Source organism: Palaemon carinicauda, chromosome 17, assembly GCF_036898095.1.
Source record: "Palaemon carinicauda isolate YSFRI2023 chromosome 17, ASM3689809v2, whole genome shotgun sequence".
Taxonomy (NCBI): domain Eukaryota; kingdom Metazoa; phylum Arthropoda; class Malacostraca; order Decapoda; family Palaemonidae; genus Palaemon; species Palaemon carinicauda.
In genome coordinates, this window is record NC_090741.1 from 73,535,308 (window position 1) to 73,545,085 (window position 9,778).

At 33.2% G+C, this 9,778-nt stretch overlaps 1 long non-coding RNA gene across 1 annotated transcript in view; it reads left to right on the forward strand.

Moving 5' to 3' along the window:
• LOC137656130 (uncharacterized) overlaps nt 1–9,293 on the forward strand; it is a 124,308-nt gene extending 115,015 nt beyond the window's left edge. Inside the window, exon 3 of the long non-coding RNA XR_011046951.1 lies at nt 9,214–9,293. This is a non-coding gene — a long non-coding RNA (uncharacterized lncRNA). The remainder of the gene's footprint in view (nt 1–9,213) is intronic.
• The last annotated feature ends 485 nt before the right edge of the window (nt 9,294–9,778 follow it).

Sequence of the window (9,778 nt, forward strand, 5' to 3'; positions counted from 1 at the left end):
ATATGTGTTTCTGTGCGCTAGCGCGCATGCTTGCAGACCAAACCAAGGCTAGTTGCTCCCCGTATTATTTTTGAAGAGGAACCGAGTTCGCAGAGAAAACATCCCGTGTATTTATGTTGATTTTAAGACCAGCGTGCAGGTGATTTCTCTTAGGATCTTTATCATGTAAATATACAGTAGAAGAGGTTTATGGACCCTTCATATATTGTTTATTGACCCTTCACATTTACATATTTAACTTTTTTTATACAAGTAATTGAATACTAAAGTATTTGTTTCCATATATGTGGTTTTTGATCCTATGTGACAGTGAGTTGAATTAGTAATCAACAGATACTAATACTACTCTATGTACACATTTGTACAGCTTTTATAGAAACTTTTACAAAATATTTATTAGTGCACGGTAGTACATTTACATCTTTTATGTTTATATTATGATGATTTGGGATATAAAATTGCATCCAAAAGAGTAGTTTCATATATATATATATATATATATATATATATATGTGTGTGTGTGTGTGTGTGTGTATATATATATATATATATATATATATATATATATATATATATATATATATATTTATATAATGTATATAATTGTATGTACATATATATATGTGAATATTTCTGTATATCTTTTAATTTTTTTTTTTGCACTAAGGGGTTGGTATTCCATTTTTCTAAAACTTCCTAAATAGATTCCTGGCCTTCTGATTTGTCGATTGAACATATTTCTCCCCATAAATAATGATAATTTTGATTTTGATGATAAAAAAGTAATGATACAAGACTTTTATTTCACTTATGCAGTAATGATATAATAATCTTTAGTAAACATAAAATAAGGGTACGATAGAAGAACAGCAGATATAAACTAACGAAATAATAATAACTATATTATGTAAGTAAGAATAGTGATTATAATGACAATAGTATTAAAAAAGAATAAAAATTTCAATGACTTGTTACATTCATCCTCCATTCTTCTCACATGAGCTCTATCGGCATACCAGTCTTGCTAATCATGTCATGATAAATAAACCTTAACCTCTGTTCCTGCTTTCTTCCATCTTGCTGTTCTCCGCTCTCACATCGGGCCATAGTTCTATATACACGGGAAGCCTCCTCCATCTCATCCCCCACAAAGTCAATCATTTTATGACTTGGAGGAAACTTCCCATGCTGATGATACATAATGATTTCTCCCGAGTAGTTATCACGCACATGCTAATGGCGTCAGAATTGAAAAAGACAAAAGCTCCATAGACTTGGGACGAGGTTTATGACCAGTGATTTTTTTTTCTTTTTAATTAGATGGGTTTCATCCACATGTGTCATTTGAGGCCACAAAAATATTGCCTTTTAGTTTTAATTCATTTCTTAATGGAATTTATTGCTTTGGAATTCTTTCGTTGATATGCTCCCTTTGAGTAACGTTTTATATCCGTAGTACTGTAATGTTGTATGTTAGTATATTGAGAGAGAGAGAGAGAGAGAGAGAGAGAGAGAGAGAGAGAGAGAGAGAGAGAGAGAGAGAGAGAGAGCTTAATTTGCAGATTTTGAGGCGTTTGAGAGATACTGTGACATACTCTTGCCATAAGTGCCTCTTAAAGTGCCTTTTGTGTGTGTATCATTATTAGGCTATTGATTTATTTAATGATTTTTGTACCTCCTTTAGTGGCAAGTTAAGTAGACGTACCTTCATGTAGACATTTGGAATTTTATTGGGTAAATGTTTACAGCACCACGCTCTCCATTTACTCCAAAATAATGCATTCTTGCAGTTCTCATCTTCTTGCACAGTAATCAAATGGTTATTTAAATTCTGGGAAAGCAAAAAATGGCAAGATATGTTGAGGAAGGGGGAAGGGGTTGTAAAAAGAAAATAGCTCGGTTTCCTCACTAAACGACTTGGAACTGACATGTCAACATAGTCAACCAAACAGAATTCGTGATGATATCGTACATAAACAGAAGTTCGTGATGCCAACGTACATTTGATATACTGTATATTCAAAATATACCTAATCAAAAATTGAGTGATTGCTCAAAAGTGTCAATATTTGTGAATTGCATATTTTATGGTCACTTTTGAGTAATTAATCAATTTTTTAATGAAGTATATTTTGAATATACAATATATCAAATGTACGCTGGCATCATGAATTCTGTTTGGTTGACTCTGTTGACTTGTCAGTTCCAAGTCGTTTAGTGAGGAAACCGAGCTATTTTCTTTTTATAACCCCCTCCCCCTTCCTCAACATATCTTGCCATTTTTTGCTTTCCCAGAATTTAAATAATCACCTGATTACTCTGCAAGAAGATGAGAACTGCAGGATTGCATTATTTTGAAGTAAATGGAGAGCATGGTGTTGTAAACAATTACCTTATATTAATTTCACAACTTAACTGAAATCTGGTTTTTATGTTTGTATTCAACCTTTTATTTTACTTACGATATGTAATTGGTGGTTTCGAAGGAATTATGTTTAAACATCTCAAAATGCCATAGACTTGCAGATTGGATCACATCAGTCGTCACTTGTATCGTAGGGTTTTTATTTAATTTTGTGACCTTTCCTTTCTCAGGAAATTTGTTATCAGTGACAAAAAATACCACTACTGCTACGACGACGACATAATCATATTAATAATAATGATAATACTGTTTTTCTTATAATATTAATTAAGATAAGGGCGCATCCTTGTATTCCATTGGTTGGAGCATTTGCGTTACTATAGTGTGAGGTTTCGTAATAGATTCTTGAATTAACCGGAGCTGTTTCGGAATTCTTCTAAATCAAGTTTAACCATCTTAAGGTTAGTGTTATCTGCTTGGTAGTTAGAGCTACAAACAAGATGGAGAACGGTATGTGGACACCTCTCAAAAGTCCCATGGGTGGTTAGTGTCGTCACTGTAGGCATTACAAAAGTGTGTTGCATCGTCCCTTTGGATTAAAAAGTGGGTGGTTAAGCCCAGTTTTTAGTCCTCTCCTTTACCTCTTTGTTTTGTCTTCCTCTCGTCCATCATGTAGCCAACCTCTGTTATCATTTACTTGATTATGCAACAACGAGGTCCCCCTCCTAGTTGTGTTCACTACTAGGCCACATGGTGCCAAATTCCATAAATCCATCTCCAAAGAATTGAGAATGAGCCTTAACACCATAATTTCTTCAGTTCGAGAGATTTGCATATGGTTATATTTCTCTCTCTCTCTCTCTCTCTCTCTCTCTCTCTCTCTCTCTCTCTCTCTCTCTCTCTCTCTCTCTCTCTCTCTCTCTCTCTCTCATATATACATGTGTATGTATAACAATATCCGTAAGCAATCCTTCCATCGGTATTCCTAAATCCCCATGCAGTTGCAGCCCACCGGTTTTTCAAAGAAGTTCCTACGTCATCTAAAGGTATTTATGTTTGGGGGAGGGGGCCCACTTATGCCAGCCAGCCTCCAGCCTCCCGCTGTCTAAGACAAACTGTCCTCTATAATTATACCATTAACCAAACGACCCTGTAAGCTTCCGTGATCCTCATATTACGAGGACTAATGTGTCTATACTGAGATGAGACGATAGACACAAATTTCTCACATTAGGAGAAACGATGAAGGCGTAAGGGTTATTGCTGCTTCAGTGGTAAAGAATCATGAGTGGCTCGGATTTAAGAAGAGGTTTCTGGAATCTGGAGGCTTAGAAGTTATTGCCTGTTTGGCTGTGAGGAATTAAATATAGCTTGCATTTTAAAGAAACGAGGAAGGCCATTGGGTTGTTGCTCCAATGATGAAGAGTTGTATTGAAGAGGTTCTTTTGGTCTTGTTGGATAATAATTAAGGCTAAGTTGTATTCGATGCTAAGTTTCTGTAAGCGAAAGTGTTAAAAATAGGTTGGATTCGATTAGTTTCTTGATATTAGAAGAGATGTTATTGTTTCTTTGTAAGTGAGGTCATCAAGGATAGATTAGAATTCAGAATACGTTTCTGGATCCTCGAGGTGAATGTGCTGTTGCCTTTTACAGGGGTGAGATTTTGGGATAAGGTTGCTATCTTTCTTCAGTAGAATTATATAAGGATTAAGAGGAGGTTGGAATCGAGAATATTGCTATATATTTTGTTTGTACATTTAATTTTAATTACGAATTTTTCTCGAATAGTTTCGACAGAATCATGAAGGAATTAAAAAAAAATTCTTTGGATTTTGTTTCATCTATGAAAGAATTAGCAACAATTTTCAGGGTCTTGCTGCAATATAATTAGAAAGAATTAAAGATGAGTTTTTGGCAACATCAGAAAGAGCTACATATAATTTATTTATTTTAATTTTGCCAGAATTAAGAAGGGATTAAGTATTAGTGTGTGGACATTTCGATATATTTGATACGTTTAAAATAGTATTAGATCTTACCTTTACTTAAGCTTAAGAGTGGAGCCAGAGAGATGTTTCTTAATAACGTTTCAATAATGGAAAGATTAGGAAAGGTCATTTGATAAATTTCTCGACTTAGTGTAAGGAAACTACGAAGAGGTTTCAGGATATTGCATTGATTATGAAAGTATTGATAATAGGTGTATGGATCGTCGTCATCATCAGCCGTTGCTAATCCAATGCAGAACATGTCCTTCCACTCCTGCCCCTCCATAACTGTCTGTTTATGGTTTTTCTATGCCAGTCTATATCTTCAAATTTATAAACTCGTCAATCCATCGTCTTCTCTATTATTCTTCTTGTCCATCTAGTATCTGTAATTCTCATATGTCTTGTCTATGTCGATTTAATTTTTTTACATGTTATATCCTTTACTTTAGTTTTCTCTCGTATCCATTTTTTCTGTCTCTAGTATTAGCAGTATTACTTGCTAAGCTACAACCCTAATTGGAAAAGCTGGATGCTATAAGCCCAGGGGCTCCAACAGGGAAAATAGCCCAGTGAGGAAAGGAAACAAGGAAAAAGAGAACTCTTGTAAGAACAGTAGCAACATTAAAATAAATATCTCCTATATAAACTATATAAACTTTTACAAAACAAGAGATAGAGAAATAAGAGAAGTGTGTGCCCGAGAGTACCCTCAAGCAAGAGAACTCTAACAAGACAGTGGAAGACCATGGTACAGAGGCTATGGCACTACCCAAGACTAGAGGACAATGGTTTGATTTTGGAGTGACCTTCTCCTAGAAGAGCTGCTAACCATAGCTAATGTCTCTTTTCTACCCATGCCAAGAAGAAAGTGGCCCCTGAAGAATTGCAGTAGTTGATCCCTCGGGTGAAGAAGAATTGTTTGGTAATCTCAAGTATTTTTGTCCATACTAATTTTTCTCATACTATTTATATTAAGTAATTCTCTTTATTTACAATACAAAAATTGAAATTATCATTATAACCAATGTACAGTTATGAGTTATACAAATAAAAGTATTATTCCCATCATTATTCTTCCATATTGCTTTTAATAGTAACTAGCTTATGTTCTAAGGTTTTAGTAAAGTTCCAAGTTTCTGACGCATAAGTTAATAATGGTAGGACCATCTGATTAAATACTTATCTTTTTAGAGAACGTGGCATTTTACATTTCATAATCTCATTTTGTTTACATGAATCTCTCCATCCCATGCTTATCCTTCTTTTAATTTCGGTCTCATTTCATGGGTAAACACTTACTCCCTATCCTAAGAACGTATTTTAATTGCCAATCTCTAGAGGTTCGTCCATAATCCTAATTTGTTGCCCATAACCCTAATTTTTCGTCTTTTATCATCTTATGCAATTCTGGATATATGACTTCAAATGTATATAAGGGGGCTAAGAAGTTGTTTTAGGATATTTGGCTTAATTATGGAAAGAATAAGAATTAGTTTCTGTTTTTTCTCTTTCATTGAATATAAGGATATTAAGAAATCTTTTATTGGAATTTACCTTTAATTGTGATTTAGAAATAAATTTCTGTACCTGTCTTCTACTGGATGTGAAGCGATTAAAATGAGGTTTCTGAATATTGTTTTAACTAGAAAAGGATTAAGAATAGTTTTATATATCCTGCCTTTTGAATAATTTTGACAATTATTATTAGAAGAGGAGGGGGAGCTAAAATTACGCCTTTAATCAAACTTTTAGAACGTTTAATGTTGCTTACATTTAGTGCCTTTATTCTCTCTCTCTCTCTCTCTCTCTCTCTCTCTCTCTCTCTCTCTCTCTCTCTCTCTAGGATTCACATGCCCTTTTTATAAGTCATTAAAAGATAATCCGTTGGAGGGAGGGTCTCCCAAAATACGGTAAATACGGACCGACTTTGACACGGACAAGGAGTAAATGTAAGTTATAGCTCTGGACGTGACCCAGGTGCGCTACCGGCCGACGTTCAGATTGTTCGATAGCGTTCTTTTTAGGCTTCATTTGATGGAAAGGAAGTTAGTTTTCATTAGCAAATTAATGGAATTTTAATAAATATTGGTTAGTATCTTATAAAGAAATATGATTCCGTTTGTAAGTTGAACTGTAAGATTAAATAATGATATTTAAGAAAAAGTTAAGTTAATTTTCATACCTACCTCAGTTGGACGTCCCTGAGAGAGAGAGAGAGAGAGAGAGAGAGAGAGAGAGAGAGAGAGAGGAGAGAGAGAGAGAGAGAAGAGAGAGAGAGAGAGGTTATCTCTTCTCTAGTGGTTTTTACGTCGTAACTCTTTCTTGTTCAAACGAAGTCACCCTAAAATCGCCAAATCTACGCCATTAATTGTGCCCTATCACCTTTGCCACAGGTTCAGTCCACTGAGCTAAATGATTTTCGCTCGATTTTTCTCCCTTTTTGTTGAAACTTCAGGTGTGTTTATGTTCGTGTAACATTGTAAATTCTGTTATTCTCTAATCTCGTTTTCTCTTTTTTTTTATGTTGGGACTTATTATTCGTGGAACTCATTTAGCTTTGCATCTCGTTGGATTTCTAGGTAATAATGACAATGATGTTAATATCTAAAGCTATATTTATTTATTTACTTGTGACATTGGATGTCTGAAGGTTAATGAGCTACTCGATCAACTAGCACAAACTCTAGAACAAGAAAATATTGCGTAACATTACGTACTAGTGATATGTACATTGCAATTTTAAAAATTACTTGAAATTTTGCCGCCGATTTTGGTGGAGCGGGCACAAAGTAATAATTTAGAGATGTTGAACTATACGAAGTCTCATTGTAGATTAATGAATATATTGAACTGTTGATAAATCTATATTTAGCCATAAGTAATAAGAGTATGACGAGTTAACAAATAAATATCGTTTTTGTACTAATTATGATTGTGATTGGTATAAGTATACATAAAGCGGTTATTATTATTATTATTATTATTATTATTATTATTATTATTATTATTATTATTATTATTACTAGCCAAGCTACAACCCTAGCTGGAAAAGCAAGATGCTATAAGCCCAAGGGCTTCAACAGGGAAAAATAGGTCAGTGAGGAAAGGAAATGAATAAACTATGAGAAAAAATTAACAATAAATAAATCTAAAAACAGTAACACCATCAAAATAGATACCTTATGTCATAAATAAACTATAAAAAGACATTTGTCAGCCTCTTCAACGTAAAAAACATTTGCTGCAACTTTGAACTTTTGAAGTTCTACTGATTCAGCTACCCGATTATGAAGATCATTCCACAACTTAGTCACAGATGGAATAAAACTTCTAGAATAGGTTGGCTGTAGTTATTTATTATACTTGCTTTACAAATCATTAAAAGGAACACCCTAAGATATGATTTTTATTGATGACTATTATTGCGAGACTTCAATAATATCCCGACAGTGTTGATAGAAATCTAATTTTTATTTTAAGCCTATAACTTTCACTTTGGGTTCATGATATTGTTAGCAAAACTTCATGAGAAGCAGTTTTTCTCCTTTTTGAAGTAAATAACACTATGTATATATCTAATATATATATATATATGTATGTATATATACATATATGTATATATTTACATTGTATATATATATATATATATATATATATATATATATATATATTGTGTGATTTCGACTGGGGCTCTAATCCCGAGGTCGTTTAGAGAATCAAGACATTAATGTATAAAAAGAAATATATATATATATATATATATATATATATATATATATGCATGCATATATATATATGTATGTATGTATGTATGTATGTATGTATATATATATGGCTTATTTGAATGTGTGTGTATTTATATAGATGCTTCATTTCGAAATTTGAAAAACGCTCTGGTGTTCTCTGCAGGATAATGGGTAATTATTATTATTATTATTATTATTATATTTTTTATTATCAATAAAAAGTGATAGCTTTTTTTACCCTTTTCTGTAAATTTAATTATCCCGTGTATTCTTTAATCATTAAATTGCTTTCTCTCTCTCTCTCTCTCTCTCTCTCTCTCTCTCTCTCTCTCTCTCTCTCCTCTCTCTCTCTCTCTCTCTCAAATGCAGATTTTAAACCTGCATCTCAAGATGTTGGAATCCTTCTCTCAGATTCACCCTCCACTTGATTTTATGCTCGTTCCATATTTTCTGGCTATTATCAATTACTGGTTAACGCTTCGTTTTCCCCTGGTACTCGTGAGTGGAGTTTTTTGGGTACAGAGGAGTGTCACGTCCAGAACACGTAGATTGCTGGTTGAACGCCAAATGTGACGTCCAGGCAAAACTACCTCGAAGGACAGTATTGCCAACCGTAGGGACAAATCGTCCTAAGATGAACGTATTAGTTGGCAACATTGTTCAAAGGATGAGATGAGACTAAATATATTAAGGTTCTGCTTTCGACCGGAGAAACTAGGGTTGGGTGTTGTGTGGAATTAGGACTTTTTTTCTTTTTATTATTATTATTATTATTATTATTATTATTATTATTATTATTATTACAAAATCTTGAAAATATTTGTAAGAGTTAAAATGCAGTTTAGATGATACAAGATTCAGTGATTGTGTTTATAAAGGTATCATGTACTCTTTATGTACTGATACAATGGTTTTTAATTTTTTCTCGTGTTCCTTTGAACATTAATGATAACAGTTGAAAAAAAAATACATTTAATTTTCTTTATTGGGGTGTCTTAGAAATATAAGATGCACATTACTTTCCGTTTACTATAGGATTAATGTTTCATTTCAGCCCTTTCCTTATTTTATTTTTACAACAAACAAATTCAATGGTCAATTTATTTTTCAGAACTCGCAAAAGGAACTGAAGTTTCGACACGAAGTTAATGAAATGGCAAACATTTTCTCCGGAAAGAATGAGCTGTCAAGGTAAGGCATACAAACTTTTAAAAAGATAATAAGGATGAAACTAGACTTTGATGCCTTTGATTTGGGTCGCAGATATTGTGTAAAACAATTTTAAATGTTAGTAAACCTTATTCCAAAAGAAGTTACGCGAACCGAGCGAAAACAGCTTGTTAAAAAATCTTAATTTCTTAATGGGTGTAGTTATGATTTCCAATAAAGTCTTGAAATCTGAAAGGTCATGAATGATGAATTCCTTGTACTAAGTAAAATTCGGAAAAGTCAAGGTTGGATAAGTGATCGTTACTAGCTTATTGGTAGTTATTTTTATGTCAATTGTTATTTCCCATTATACCATAGCAAATATTTTGCTCCGTTAATGCATATTCAAGTAGAAAAGAACATAAGCCATGAAAAGGAAAGGATTTTATTACTGTTAGGAATTTTATTTGTACAAAAATGTGTACAAAACTTCATTTTATTGCACTTTACTGCAATGGAGAGATGGA